At 43.3% G+C, this 15,755-nt stretch overlaps 1 long non-coding RNA gene across 4 annotated transcripts; it reads right to left on the bottom strand.

The window, feature by feature from the left end:
* Positions 1-429: 429 nt before the first annotated feature.
* Positions 430-15,517, bottom strand: LOC307219496. 4 transcript variants are annotated; one of them, XR_013840435.1, is made up of 5 exons: positions 15,390-15,517; positions 13,749-13,879; positions 3,479-3,554; positions 1,821-1,913; positions 430-497 (listed from the first exon to the last, which is right to left on the bottom strand). It is a non-coding gene; the product is annotated as an uncharacterized lncRNA (long non-coding RNA). The 4 variants fall into 4 exon arrangements; XR_013840436.1 differs by lacking the exons at positions 430-497; positions 1,821-1,913 and adding an exon at positions 1,920-3,255; XR_013840437.1 differs by lacking the exons at positions 430-497; positions 1,821-1,913 and adding an exon at positions 1,920-2,724.
* Between the last annotated feature and the right edge of the window lie 238 nt (positions 15,518-15,755).

Raw genomic sequence — 15,755 nt, 5'->3', positions numbered from 1 at the left:
TGTTAGGCAGATAGAGAGACACTGTTGGACTCAAGCCCCTAGCAACCCCAGCTAGCATGGCCAGTGGTGATGAGAGAGTTCTAGTACAACACAACATCTGGAGGGCTACAAGTTGAGGACAGCTGCTTTACTCTCTCTCACTCTCTCACACATGCACAGACACGCAACACAAACCTTTATCAGATCTCCTTCTCTTAGATAGGCAAGGGAGTCTGTGTAACCTTTCTGAAGCTTTGATGATGTGTGTTCCCCCCCCCCCCGGCAACTTCTACACATTCTATACAGATGTCTGAGTATTTCCCAACCATTAGCAGTCTCCATTTTCGAGCAATCTCCTTAGCAAAGTCACAATAAGGTTTTTACTCAGTTAATGGATAGGTTACACTTGAATAGTTTTCCCTTCCTGTTAAAGGTATGATTTCCATCCGAAAGCAAGACCATGCCCCAGAATGCCTAACAGGGCTCAGCCTATGAAATGTGCGTGTCCTTCTACCTATCTAAGGAACAAATTATCCATGATATTAAATGTATCTTTGCATTTAATGTGCACTTTTAAAAAAGCATAATTATCAGGACTACCGCAGACAAGGAGGAGCAGCTCAATTTTCCCTGCTGCAATAGTGACATAAATTGCTCCTTTGAAGCTGCTCTTTGCAGTTTGAAGAAATCCCCCCTTGTCACCAATGTGCGACAAGCCAGTTCCCTTCCCAACACTCCATTCTGTTCTTCAAACATACTGTCACACTTTGGTGTGACCAACGAAGAGAAACCCAAAGGCTATTCAGACAGAAGCTGTCTTGATAATTATTGATATCTGTGGCCACCAGGTACAGGAATAAGTTATGCCTCCCCACTGTGTGCCCAGGTGCACACCTACTTCATACATCCCCATAACTCACTAAAATAGTTTCTGTCACTAGCAGCATATAGCCCATCTTGGTCAATTAGCTACAGCTGTTCATGGCTAGCCGGCTCCACTCACCTCTCACTTGGACTACTGCAATGTGCTGTACATGGTTCTGCCCTTGAAGATGGTTCAGAGACTGCAGTTAGTGCAGAATGCATCTGCTGAATTGGTAAGCGAGGAAGCCTGATGGGACAGTGTGACACCAGTCCTGAAAGCCTTGAATTGACTGCCAGTGTGCTACCATACCCAATGTGTTACTACAAGCATGCAAAGTCCTGAACAGCTTTGAGCCCAAGTACCAAAAAAGAGTGCATTTCTGTATAACACCATATTGGGCCCTACAGTTGGCAAGGATGGCTCTGCTAATGGTGCTACCACAGGGTGCTATCTCATTGGCATTGACAGGGCCTTCTCAGTTGCAGTTTACCATTTGCTGAATGCCCTCTCTGGTGAGGTGCATCTGTTTTCCTCTTTATTAACTTTCAGGAGCAGTCAAAACATTCCTGTTTACCAAGGCATTTGATGGCTGAATGTTTCTGTTCCTCGCAACCTTGAAATGATTAGCTGTGAGAACATGTGATTGTTTTTTAAATGGTTCTAAACTGTTGTTGTTGTTTTTACAGCATTGCTTTGTTGTTTTTTGCTGCCCTCGGTTCCTTGGTGAGGAAGTGCTGGATTTAAAATTAATAACTAAACAGATAAAGCGAAATAAATAAATTAAATAAACAAATCAATCTTTTGGTGGTTAGTTTTATAGTTTGGAAATATGGCCCAGATCAAGAAGTGTATGGTACAACTTCACACGTGTCTGCCATTAGGGCAATCTGGTATCTATCTATGAGACACATCTTCTCGGAGCAATCGCAAACACACTCTTCATTAGTAACAGAAAACGATGCATGTGGTTACCTACCGCAGTGTGAACATGCTGCTGCCAGAAGACTTTCACATGGAATTGCTTAGCTGAAGGCCCCTAAATGTTTTAACATCTCCAGGAGACAGCACCCTGACAATGTAAGTAAACCCAACAAACCTTATGAATGTATTGTACATGACGTTTATTTTGGAGCAAACATGTTGCCCTGCATTCCAACCCCCTGGAGGCATGGTGCCATCCTCTTTATTCGTCAAGAGTATGCCCAAATCCCAGAGTTGGCTGATCTGCAGGAGGCCCACACGTTCCCTGTCTCTGAAAAGAAAATCCAGAAGGCAGCCTTCAGAGTTTATCCAAACACAATGGTTGTTGGACAGACTAGACATTTTGAGACGCTTCATAAAAGTGGTGTTTGATGGGTATTTGGCTCTTCTGTGGTGGTGAAGCAAAAGTCTATCTTGATATTTAGGAACAATAGCTGGGCCAATTCCATCTCATTTTTTAATGCAGAAAAAAATAAATCATAAGAATTCAATTGATGCAATGCCATATTGTGGGCTATATCCAGAAACAGATTTCTGTTTTAAGTCACTCCCATGAGTGCGGAATAACAACAGATATGTAGGGGTGAAGCCAAGTCTCAAATCTGATTTCCTAATCAAATGGAAGTGTTTTCTTTTATGTTTGACCTACTTGCCTTAGAAGCTGTTGGCAATTTCTCCATAGTCTTATTATGCATTTCTAACACCCCTAATTATTTGTAAGGTGAACCGCACGGCTCAAATAGTTTAGAATCACTTTCTTGCCTCTGAACCGTAGCATCACTTGCGTGCTGTATTTGGATCATCAGAATTGAGAACCAAGATAGGAAGCTCTTGGGGCACAGTGTGCATCCAAGCTCTTCCCACTTCACTATTCACGTTACTGATCCTAGCTTCTTCTTCTAAAATGACACACAACTGATTGGTTAGAACAGCAGAACTGGAAGGGACCAACATATACAGCCCAAACCTATATTGTACACCTCAGCAGACCAGCAACTCAGATCCCAGTGTGCTGTAGCAGGAAGGAGAGGATCCCTGCATAACAGCAAAAGCACTTATCTCAAGATTATCGGAGTAAGGGAACCCACATCCAGAGGAAGCAAAATTACTGCACAATCACTAATCAGAATAACCTGGTAAAAAATTCCTTCGCAACTCCAAACAAGGCAACCTCTGAGAGTTGTGTGGGGCTTAATGCATTTTTGTGCTTGGTTATTAATCCTGTTTTTATTTATGCTTTCTCCACCCATTTGTTACCTGCCCCAAGTGTTTAGCATATGCTGGACTATAAATTTAAATAAATAATACATTGGTAGGCTTCTCCCCCCACCCCTTTGGCCATTAGAGCATTTCAAGAAACATCCTTCTTTCTCACTGATTTTTCAACTTAATACTCCAGTCACAGAAGTCTCGGTCTAAGCAGAAAAGCTCTGGAAGGAGACAATAGGAAAATGGAGAGCATGGCAGAGGCACTAATGGGAACATAGCGGCATTTTCTTCACCTCTTTCACTGCTCCCGCCCGCCCCCCTTGCCCATTTTTAACCACATATGTACTCTCAATTTCCCAGGCTAACTACAAAGCAGTTCTGAAATGTACAAGACAAATAACAATGTCAGTCAAGAACAGCAACTGAAGCTAAGTGGCAACTTACTGTGCACAAAGGTAGAGCAATAAAGTAAGCACGTGACAGAGATCCTTTGAGGGCTGGTGGCGCTGTATTTTTCCGCCTTTAAGAGAAACAGCAGTATTCTGTCACTAACATCGGCAGGGCCGGGTGAAATACACAAGTTTGACTGCAGAGAAATTCTTGGCATTTTCATCCGGCCCTCTTTTTATTCCGGGGGGGGGGGACCCCTCAGCCCTGCAAAGGGGACAGTTCTTAACAAAAGCCGGCAGCAGCCACCTCTTCATGTCGAGCTGCCCTAAAACAGCATGTGTGGGGCTCTTGTAAGAGCGTGTGCTTGCAGCTGGAGGGATTGTAATAAGGTTGGCAATTTCTCTCCCTCCACCACCAATGGAATCACTACTATCACCTCCATCAGTTCCCCCTCCCCACCCCACACTATCCATCCAAAATCCTCCAGAAAGCTTCTCTTGACCTTGTCAGTTCTTTTCACAGCCCTCCTTTTCAAATATACAGCCGGACTAGTTAAATGTATTTATTACTGTACAGTGTTACATTTGTGCCTGCTATTTCACAGGCCTGACTCCTGCGCTTTTTCGCTGCAGTGTAACATGCAGATATTAGCAGATGATTGTACGTATTTCCTTGCTATGAAAAGCTTCATTTCTGCAGATCAAGCTGTTGTTGGCAACCCTGTTTGTACCCTACCACTCCTCCTGTAAGCGTCAGGTGGCATACCTGGGTCAGTCTCTTTATATTATTAGTATTGTTTTATTTTCTTCACAACGGTCCTGCTAGGTAGTTATGCTGAAAGACCGTGGCTTGATTCGAACTGAGATCTTCCCGGCCCAGCTGTTTGTACACCACACCAGCTGCCATCAATTAAATATATATATATATATCTCCCCTGCTTTAGATGCAGGGACTCTAATGTGCACAATGAAACTTTTTCATGTATGGAATCATATGCTAAAGGAAGAAAAAACTCCTGCCTGGCCTTTCCCAGGATATGTTTTTACCGAGTGAGAGGCAATATACCAACACACTATCATCCCTAACAACTAATGCAATACAGGAGTCTATGTGCCCTATGGAGTTTGCTCCTATGGCAACAAGCTCTTTGCTTCTCCAAGAACGATTCCTCCCACCTCCCAAACTCTCCCAGGAGCTGGACAAATTAAGGACTTACATGCAGCAGCTGAAGCAGCTGACATTCTAGGTGAAGGAGATGGAGGAAGTGACTACCGAAAGGGTGAAAGTGTAGGGCAGTATGGTGCACGGAGCGTTGCACTAGCACTGCGAGTGACCCACCTAGCCACATAGTTCACTGGCCTTGAGCCAGTCACAACCTCTTAGCCTGACCTACCTCACAGGGTTGTGGGGCAGATAATATGGGAGGGTGACCACGTATGCCAGTCTCAGTTCCTTGGAGGAAGGCAGTTAAAGCAACAATAACTGAATGGAGTGAATAATATGGCAGCCACTGAAAAAGAAAGGTGAATATCACGGTCACTTCACACAATAACAAACGGCAAACTCTGGTATCCTTTTAGTGTGCAACGGGGAGTTTCCTCCAATCTCAACTTCCAACAAGTGCATCTCTATGATACACTCTATGATTCTGGCATTTGTCATGCTCACATTTTATTTTTTAGGCGTATGTATTTAAAACGTCCTATGTGCATATCTAAAACGAATCTCAGGTCAGATCCGCACCAGGCACTGAAAGCATATTTAAAGCACATTACTTCCCCCAAAGAATCCTGGGAACTGTATTGTCCTCCTTACAGAGCTTAACAAACCGTTGTGCAGCCTTTTAGCTGCAATACCATTGTGAAAGATTGCCCGCCGCTGTCATTTGCAAAGGACTGCATCAATTTAGTGCAAACAACAACAACAACAAAAAAGGGGGAAAGTGGTGGCTGATGTCCACATAGCAACTCAACACCTGTTAGTTGTAAAGGTGTGGTATTCAGGTTGAACCATGAAAGCAGATAGTGATGCAAGGTGTTCTGCACTGTGTTGAATTCCTAAACATGTTTGCTCCTTCATATGATTCACTACAATTAAGTTTGAGGGTTCTAACTTGAAGTCTTCATATTTGCAAAATGTGTTTCCTTTGCCTGCTTTTATTTTCTAACTTGCAGAACTTAAAAGGTCTTTTCAGTTCCAGTTGACCAAATTGCCAGCGAACAAGAAAGAGAATTTGGAGGGGGGATAGCACAAACATACCCTCCTGATTTTTATCAGCCTGACAGTATCCCCAATCTACACTTCTTCAGTACAACAGCAATGAGTAAATCATTCCTAGGATGTACGACTGCAAGCCATGAATCTCCTTATCAACCCTGGATGCTTCCCCTCATCTCCAAAACCCAATACCCTCTTCTGTGATAAACGATGGGCCTCTCAGCTATAATTCTCCATGTTTAGGATAATATAAAATTATGTGCCATGCATATTAAAGGAACACAGACACTCTCTATTAATAGAAATTAATGCTGTTGTTACCAGATTGTACTTGGGCTGCCTCTGACAGATGAAGCAAAGCAAAAGGCTGGGAGGAGCTATTTGATTCACAATAAATAGATACCAAGATTTATGATTAAAATAGAACATCTTAATGATTTACCATAGCAATGAAACCAATAGGCTGGTGTTTCAATCCGATATCCACAAATTTGTATAATCCTCAGGGTAAAACAATTTAATGTGCTGTCTCTTTTATAGTTACAAAAGGCCTTTCATATGATCAATTATACATAAGAGTATAATAAATGTAACTTTCTTCATACTAATCACATCTAACTTAAATTCTCTTGTTGGTCTTTGGAATGTATGTAGCATTCCCCATAAAGTTTTTAGTCTCTGCTCTTAGCAAAAGTTAATATGCCCAGAACTTTCAGATAAATCATCAGTACAAGGGTCTTTATACCCGCACAACTATTCACACAATTAGGGGCCACCTCCTTCTGTAAAAGACCCTTGCTTAATACAATAAACTTGCTCTTTTGTCTTAAATGACGCTAGGGCTATCTTTTGCTGAAAAGGCTGAGTTTCATACTATGTCCCATGCATGGAATCATAGTTTAATTCTCTGAGTTATCCATCACCAGCAGAAGCATCTCCTTGGAAGAGCTTTCATGCTCCTGTAGTGGGAAAAGATCCTTCTCATTCTGGGACATGCTGGCGCCTGGAATGCAAAACCAAAGTTGTGCTTGTGCATGCACACGCATGCATATATAAGGTAAAGGGACCCCTGACCATTAGGTCCAGTCGCGGATGACTCTGGGGTTGCGGCGCTCATCTCGCTTTATTGGCCGAGGGAGCCGGCGTACAGCTTCCACGTCATGTGGCCAGCATGACTAAGCCGCTTCTGGCAAACCAGAGCAGTGCACGGAAACGCCATTTACCTTCCCGCCGGAACGGTACCTATTTATCTACTTGCACTTTGACGTACTTTCGAACTGCTAGGTTGGCAGGAGCAGGGACCAAGCAACGGGAGTTCACCCCGTTGCGGGGATTCGAACCACCAACCATCTGATCGACAAGCCCTAGGCTCTGTGGTTTAACCCACAGCGCCACCCGCGTCCCGAGTACATGCATATCTACTTCACGGCAAAAAGATATAGCAAGAATTTGGCACCTCGAAAGTGTCCCCTGAGCCAACCACAGCACTGTGCTTCACATTAGGGTGACCCTGAACCTGCTATGCCCTACACTTGTGTTTTCCCCTTTTTACTTCTTCCAGAAACACAACTATTTCACACTTGGGTGCAAAGGCATGCCTGAGACTGAGTTTGTGTATGCAACTGGGGGCTACAGCCAATCACAGCTACCTGACACTTGCCTCTGTAAACACATTCACTGCCACATTCACATTTTACATGTTTGGACACAGACACAAAACAACTTAGATGCATACCTAATGTGCAAAGTGTCATCCACTCCCTGCCCTCCTCTGGCCACTGATAGAGCTAGCCTTAGATTAAATGGTGCCCTGAGTAAGGAATATAATTGGTGCCCCTTCCATTCAAATTTCCATTTCTTTCAATTATCTTGGGGGAGGGGTTATTGTATTTATTAGGTTTTATACTTTGAAGGTAGTACATAAAAGCAACATAACAAAACAACAACAAAACAACAAGAAGAATGTAAAGTAAACATGTGGGAAAGAGTAAGTAATATGACTTGAGAAATAAGTGAGAGGTTATCGTAAAAATGTAATGTCTTCACAGATCTTGGGTTGTTTTTATTTATTTATTGTCTTTATAGCTCATCTTTTCTCCAGAGAGCTCAATGTGACATACATGGCTCTCACCCTCCTTATTTAATCCCCACAACAACCCTGTGAGGTAGAGATGAGGGGCAGTGACTGGCCCAAGGTCACCTAGTGAGATTCATGGCCAAGTGGGGATTTGAACCCTGGCCTCACACGTCCTAGTCTGATAAATTGTGTGTGCATGGATCTGATCATAGCCACATACACTATTTGTTGAAGTGACACGAATATTGTATATTTCCACACCAAATTAAAATAGCAACCGTATTAATTAGCACATTGCTGGTCATGCTCATTTGTGCTGGCAGCTTTACTAGTGAAGATGAACAGTTTTATCTTTTAGCTGCTGAGTGCATAGCCCAGTTGAGTCAGAGTTGCTGTTGATTGGAGGGCAGGCAATATATCTCAGTAAGAGATAGACAGGTATGGCCAATTCATACTTCCTGGAAGTAGGAAGCCAGAGGTTCTCAGCCACCACATCTCACTTCTGATTATCCAACTGCTGCCCATCGTCTGCTGTGTCCTGTGATGCAACTACTGTTCCTGACTCCCCTTGGCTGTTCAGAGGGAAGGGTAACCAGATTCTCACTATCACCTCACTGTGGGCAATGAACATCCAAGCTAGGAATACAGGCTTCATGTGTTGTGTTTGCAGTGTCCCGTGCACAGCGGAATGATGAGGAATACGTGCACATACTCTATATTGCTTTATTTACATTTCAAAGCTGGTAGATTACAGAAAAACATCATGCCTCTGCCGGAGCAGAGAAAGCATCCTCTCTCCTCTAAAGCACGTAGAGAAGCACAGAGAGAACAGTGAAAACAGGAAACCAGTGTACGTCACATCCAGTCTCCTTTCCCGTGAGAAACTCCAACAGCAACTCTGACTGGAATGTAAACATTGTCTCGTGACAAGCACTTCGCTGCACAGTGAAGAGAGCAGAAACCAACATCCTCCCCCTTTCTGTGAACAACACTGGGCAGCGTGTTCGTACAATATCAGTACAAACCCAACTTCTGCACATAGGTACAGTGTTGATCCCTTGATACAATCTTGGACAATACATCAGCAGGAATTTCATTACCTGGCATATAGGACACCGTTACGAGTCCCTTCTGAATACGTTCCCTAGCATGTTGCAACTTCAATTGCAAGTGCTTCGTGCTTTGCTTACAACCTTCAGAATTCAGCAAAGCCAAACATGCTTTGTTGTCCTGGTAAACCTGGATTGGACATTTGACAGGAATTTTCATGTCTTTGCACAATTGTAACAACCATTCACAATCTTTGAGTGAATAAGACAGTGCATTCAGTTCAGCTTCACAAGTACTTAAGCTAACTGTTGTTTGCTTCTTGCATGACCAATCAAATAGACCCTGATTGTACATGTAGCAAACTCCAGACGTGCTTTTCCTGTCTGTAGTGTCACTTCCAAAACTTGCATCTGCAAATATCTCAAGACCACCAGACTTCTGATTGTTAAACCTCAGTCTGTAATGTATAGTGCCTTTCAAATAGCGCGCTATGCGTTTCAGAGCTTTCCAATCCTTAACAGTAGGATTGTTGACTTGTCTGCTTAGCAAATTACAGCTAACAGCAATGTCTGGTCTTGAACATCTGGCAATGAAGTTTAGCTTGCCTAGCACACTTCTGTACAGTGTAGTGTCAGAAAATGCTTCTTCAGTGTCATCTACCTGATAACCTGTTGTCATCGGTGTGTCTACAGGGTTAGCATCCATCAGGTTTAGCTTGCTTAACACATCAGCAATTTTCCGTGACTGGTGTACTAGAATGTTACCATCTTGATCTTTCTCTATTTCCAGAGATAGGTAGTTGTTTACCTCACCAAGATCTTTCATGTCAAAGTGTTCTTTCAGTTGAGCTAGGGCGTTATTGTACATTGTGACATCTTTCCAAAAGAATAATAAATCATCAACATAAAACAAACAATACAGTTTCTTTTGCCCCTCCTCTTTGACAAATACACATGGATCAGCTTTCCCTTGCTTAAAACCCTAGAGAAAACAATACTTCAGTGAGTTTTGTGTGCCAACACCGTGCACTTTGTTTGAGACCATAACGGGACTTCTTCAGAGCACAAACAAATCCCTGTTTTACCTGTACGCCATCAGGTGGAAGCATATAAAGTGATTCACCTAGAGATCCGTACAGAAAAGCTGTATTTACATCGTGGTGACTAATGTGTAGATTCTCCTCTGCAGCTAGCTTGAGCATAAGCCTAATGCTCTCATACCTCACTGTGGGTGAGTAGGTCTCGTGATAGTCTTCACCTGGTACCTGTGCAAAACCTCTGGCTACCAATCTGGCTTTGTGTCTGACTATCTTGCCATTTTGATCAGTCTTCACTTTGAAGACCCATTTGCTTCCAAGCAGTTTCATTCCTGGAACTACTGGAACAAGTTCCCATGTTTTGTTCCTTTCCAAGGAATCAAGCTCAGCTTTCATGGCATTTAACCATGGCTCAGCTTCCTTTGAATCCAAAACCTGGATTTCTTGGAAACTTGAAGGTTCAAATACCTTCTTGGAGCTTTTAACAGCTGTTACTGCTATCTTAGCAAACTTATCAGCAAATCTCTTTGGAGGTCTGCCTTTTGTGGCTCTTTGTGATCTGTGAATTAGCCTTAAGTCTTCAACACTCTCCTCTTCCTTCTTAGGAGAAAAGTGACCTATTGTGAACAATGGTTCTTCCAATTCCTGATCAGAGCTTTCAGAGGGTCGCATAGAGGCTTTCGCACTCTTGAAATCCTCTGAATCACTTGATTCAGTTTCAGACTCAGAATCAGAACTTTCATCAGTGGGTGTGGGTTGCTGTGGTTGCTTTTGACTATCCTCAGTCTCATCACTGTCATCAGGGTAACATTGGAAAATTCCCACATTCTCCCCCCACTTGGCATTGTACTCAACACTTCTTGTGAGCTTAGAGTCAGTCATCCTTATTCTGTAAGAACCTTTCTCATAACCTAGAAAGATACCATGCAAACCACGTTTGTCTAACTTGGAGTTTTGTGGTGAGTGAACCCACATGTCAGAACCAAAAATTTTCATGTGTTTGATATATGGCTTTTTGCCAAACATCTTCTCATAGGGGGTACAACCAATCGCTGAAGATAACCTGCGATTATAACTGTAAACAAAACACGAGAGAGATTCGGCCCAATAACTCTCTGGAAGATTGGCATCATGCAGCAAGGTTTTTAACCCTTGAAGCAATGTTTGATTTGCCCTCTCGCAAAGTCCATTCTGCCAAGGCGAGCGAGGACTAGACAAATCGTGTTGAATTCCTTTCTCAGACAGAAAAGCTTCAAACTGCTGAGAAGTGAATTCCCCCCCGCGATCAGTGAAAAGAATTTTTATCTTCTTACCATGCACATTTTCCAACCAAGCACAGAATTCCTTGAACCTAGGAAAAGCCTCTGATTTCTGCTTGAGATTGTACACATAAATATACCTGGAAAATGCATCAATGAGAACCATGAAGTACCTATTTCCACCCAAAGAGGGCGCTAGTGGTCCAACCAAATCAGCATGAACAATTTGGTGTGGTTCTGTAGCTTGCCTACTAGACACCTTACCTTTCGCAGCCATTTTCACCTTGTTTGCTGCGCATGCCTTGCACTTCATGTGGTACCTGCAGGGTTTAATAGTCATACCTTCAACCAAGGCAGGCATTTTAGATACTGCCTCAAAATTCAAATGACCAAATTTTCGATGAAAATCATGAATACATCCTGCATGCAAACATTTGTTAGAACCTGCAATGCAACATGTGTCATCCTGCACAACATCATCATAATACAAAACATATAAACGATCAACATATTCAGCATACAATACATAATCATTTTTCTTTGTGATGATGCACCTTTTGTTCTTAAAGGAAACGTCAATTTTCCACTCATTCAGCTGTCCAACGCTGAGCAGATTATGTTTGGCATCTGGCACATAAAGTACATTCTGTATCGATAAGTCCAAACTGTGAAGAACAACAGTTCCGTAGCCTTTACTGGGGATTGTGTGGTCATCCGCCTGGTGAATCGCACCTTCCTGTGGTGTAAAAGACACGAACAGTCGCTTATCGTTGCACATGTGATGGGTTGCAGCCGAATCAACAACGAAGAAAGATCTAGACGTCTTCTGGACCTCTGCAACTTTTGGAGTGAAGCGTGAGACCATTGCTTTGTGCTGCGTTGTCCTGGACACTGGACCTCTGCTTTTGCCTCGGCCTTTTCCACGCGATGAGCTTCCGCTGCGCTGCTCTGTCTTGGCCCTGGGATATTTGCATTCCCTCTTCATATGGCCTAGACGTCCACACGAGTAGCATTTCACTGCCTTCAAAGCTTTGGCGCCATCTGGTGGTTCCACTGCACTCTGGGATGACGTCTGTGAAGACTCCCCCTTTCCCATGCAGCCAGCACCCCGGCGATCTGCTTCATTCAGAATCACGGCAGTAATATAATCCACTGTCAGCTGAGCGGTAGGCTGTACAGCAATCTGAGTCGCAACAGACTCCCAACCTGAACCCAAAGATTGTAGTATCATGAAGGAATACACAGCCTCTGGAAAGTTGAGTCCTCTCTGTTGCAGCTCATGTCTCAGATTCTGCATCTCCATCAGATGTGTACGCACATCTCCACCTTCAGCAAGAGCCATATTATGCAGCTTGTTAAAGTAAAACATAGTAGATCCAGCTTCTGTCCTCAAGTGAGCCTCTCTCAAAGCGTCCCAAATTTCTCTGGCTGAGGTCTTATCACGCAATAGACAGAGCTCTTCTGGGGATACTATCAATGTAAGAGTTCCCCTTGCTTTGGAATCTCTAGCTTCCCATGCATCTGTAATTGGAGCTGGGGGGGTGTCTGTAATAACTTCAAACAGACCCTCTTTCCGCAGAATAGCCTCTGCATAGAGAACCCAGTCCGCATAGTTCTTCTTATTTAGCTTAGGAATCCCACAAGCATCCTGAAGGGCCATCATGACTCTGGCATTAGCCTTCTGCGTCATCTCTGCTGCTTTAAACAAGCTGCTTTATACAAGCTGCGTCTGTGCTGCTTCAAGCCTCATTCCAAAGGCAAGTTCAAAAGTGCTTTCTCTCTGCTGCCTTAAATCAAGCTGCGTCACTGCTGCAGCTGCTTTATTCCAAAAGCACTTTTAAAAGTTACTTTCGATTTCCCCAGCATAGCCTTTGCCTGTGCCCGGCAAAATGGCCATAAAAGTTCAAAGTCCAGCCATAAAGCCATTAATTAGATGCTGGCAGGCTGCCCGGAGCAGTAGCACATACCTCATCAATCATCTTGACGCGCAGAGATAGCGTCCGATCCGTCCCTCTGCCGCTGTTCCGAATACCGGAGCCCATTCCCAAGATTGATTGCGTTCTTCTGGGCCCGGAACCAAAAATGTTGTGTTTGCAGTGTCCCGTGCACAGCGGAACGATGAGGAATACGTGCACATACTCTATATTGCTTTATTTACATTTCAAAGCTGGTAGATTACAGAAAAACATCATGCCTCTGCCGGAGCAGAGAAAGCATCCTCTCTCCTCTAAAGCACGTAGAGAAGCACAGAGAGAACAGTGAAAACAGGAAACCAGTGTACGTCACATCCAGTCTCCTTTCCCGTGAGAAACTCCAACAGCAACTCTGACTGGAATGTAAACATTGTCTCGTGACAAGAGAGCAGAAACCAACATCATGTTGGTTATTAAGCCAAGAGGAATATATCTTGGTGCCTTGACATTAAGCCAGAGTCCGCCACTTCAGACATAACAGGCAACTGTGGCTTAATACAAGCCAGAAATGAAGTTCTGAAGCAGCACATAAGGGTAAGAAAGGAGGGCTTAGGGAGGAATGCTCAGCTCCAATGCATCCTCCCAGCTTCATAAACTGTGGTTTGTAAAGCCCTGAACAATTGCCCAAAATGTGCCAGTAAGTCGCAAATTAAGTTCCTAGCAATAGAACACTACCCACATAAATGGTCATTGATTGGCAATCCCAGCTTACCTTTGCAAGTGCAAATATCTGTGCTTTCCTGATATGTCCCTTCATCATCCTTGGCATACTGTTCTGAATAGACACATCCCTCCAGCTTTTGAACATGTTGCCTTAAAGTCTGGCACCTTTTTGAAACTAGGCTGTCAGGAAAGGGAAAATGAACAAGAACATTGTAATCTGTTTCGACCATTGTGAAGAGAGAGACATCTGGTAGGCCACTTGGAAGTCAGCCAGCGATGAAGGCTTCAATTAAAATAATGAACGCTTTCTCAGGAGTAGCACCCAACTCATTAAAGAAGCCCCCCATGTGACTTCTCATGTCATCAAAAGAACATCACTAGAGGGGGAAAAACAGGCTAGTGAAGGAGAAAGAAGGGGGACAAGTACAAGAGGATAAAATGGATTTTTAAAACCTATAAATGAATAATATGTTTCTCAGATGTTCTGTAAAGACTTGGATTGGAGCAGACTCACACAACCATCTTTTTTTACAGAATTAAAGCAGCACTTGTGGCATGATATTTTTGGTATGCTGCACAGTTCTTGTGAATGTTCCAGCACACTGGCATCATGGTTTACCACAGCCCCATAATTCCAAGAAAAGCAGGTCACACCAGGAAGACACATTCAGCCTTTCTACTTAATAATCACTCAGTGCAATAAAATGTGCAGTGCAGTGGTGTTAATTTTACTTCCTGGTTGAATGGAGAGGATATCTTTATGTGGATAAGGTATCTTAAACATCATTATTATTTAACTAGTCATTGTCCAAAGCCCAGCTTCCAATCCTCAAACAGGAAGGTGGAGTTATGGTGTAACCTACACAGGTGTTCTCAGAGGCAAACCCGCTGAGTTCAATGGGGCTTACTCCCTGGTAAGCGGGTCTAGGATTTCAGCCAAAGCAGCCAGTGGAATATTTTGAAAGCATGCAGGAATGTCAACTGGGGTCTAGGTGTCTGCTACACCTCATCACAGTCTAAGCCTGAAGTTGGATCTGAATGTGTTTTGATGCTGGATCAGATAAGTCTAGCAATATTCAGGTGTGGGCATTCCTATTAATTTCTCATAATATTGTTCAAGTAAAGTTAGACATCGAGCATTATTCTCTCCAGGCCATTGATAATGACAAAAATAAGCAAAGCCTATGTCGCTCTACAAGTGCTTAATAAAAATGCGGTGCTGAACCACGCTACCCTAATTTGGAGCTGTGGTCATCCAGTAATGGAGTAAGGAAGGCTTAAATTAGAGGTTCGGCATAGCAGAATGCAGTTGCTAATGAGCCAGCACAGAAGTTCCTTCTCAAGCTCATTTAGAGTTTGTAATGGCAATTGGTTCATGACACTGTGAGGTCATTATAGTGGCCAAATTATTTTAGTGCAGCTCTTCAGAGACCTTGTTATGAAGCCAATATGAGGTGATATTACAATGGTAAAATTATTTCCACACACACTTTGGAGAAAGCAGCACTACAATGCTCTTAGGGTGAAACTGCACTGCAAGATTACAATCTGAAGTGAGAGCACAATGCAAGTCTGTGGAGATTAGACTCAATTATGATGTCAAAACAAAATGAAAAAATGTCAATGCAAGTTATACCATTAAGGTCGAGACTTAAACCTAGGAAAGCTCTGCATTAAAATCCCACGTTACCTTTAAATCACATTCTTGTGCTTAGGTGTTGCAGCATGCATGCTGAATGCTTTGTTCAGCTGTCTTGCGCCAGTAGGGCACGAAATGTTCCACAGGTGATCACTGTTGCTGAATCGTGCAGGAGTTGACTGACTGACTTAAGTAAAAAAGACCCAAGGAAATGTAGCATTAATAGTTGCAGCTTAGCAACGGCACAATAACACATGCCTCAATGGTTCTTCTCATAATATGCTCCTCTTCCCTCTCCCAGGAATGACCCTGGCACCAGTAGGCAGATAAGGATAAGAACTGAATGGTGCAGCAAGTCCCCCCACCCCAAGTGTTGGCCTAAGCTTAGGTAACTCTATGTGTTGGGCCAGCACTGAG

Source organism: Podarcis cretensis (assembly GCF_951804945.1).
Source record: "Podarcis cretensis genome assembly, chromosome: 7".
Taxonomy (NCBI): domain Eukaryota; kingdom Metazoa; phylum Chordata; class Lepidosauria; order Squamata; family Lacertidae; genus Podarcis; species Podarcis cretensis.
This window is presented reverse-complemented; position numbering and strand designations above follow the sequence as displayed.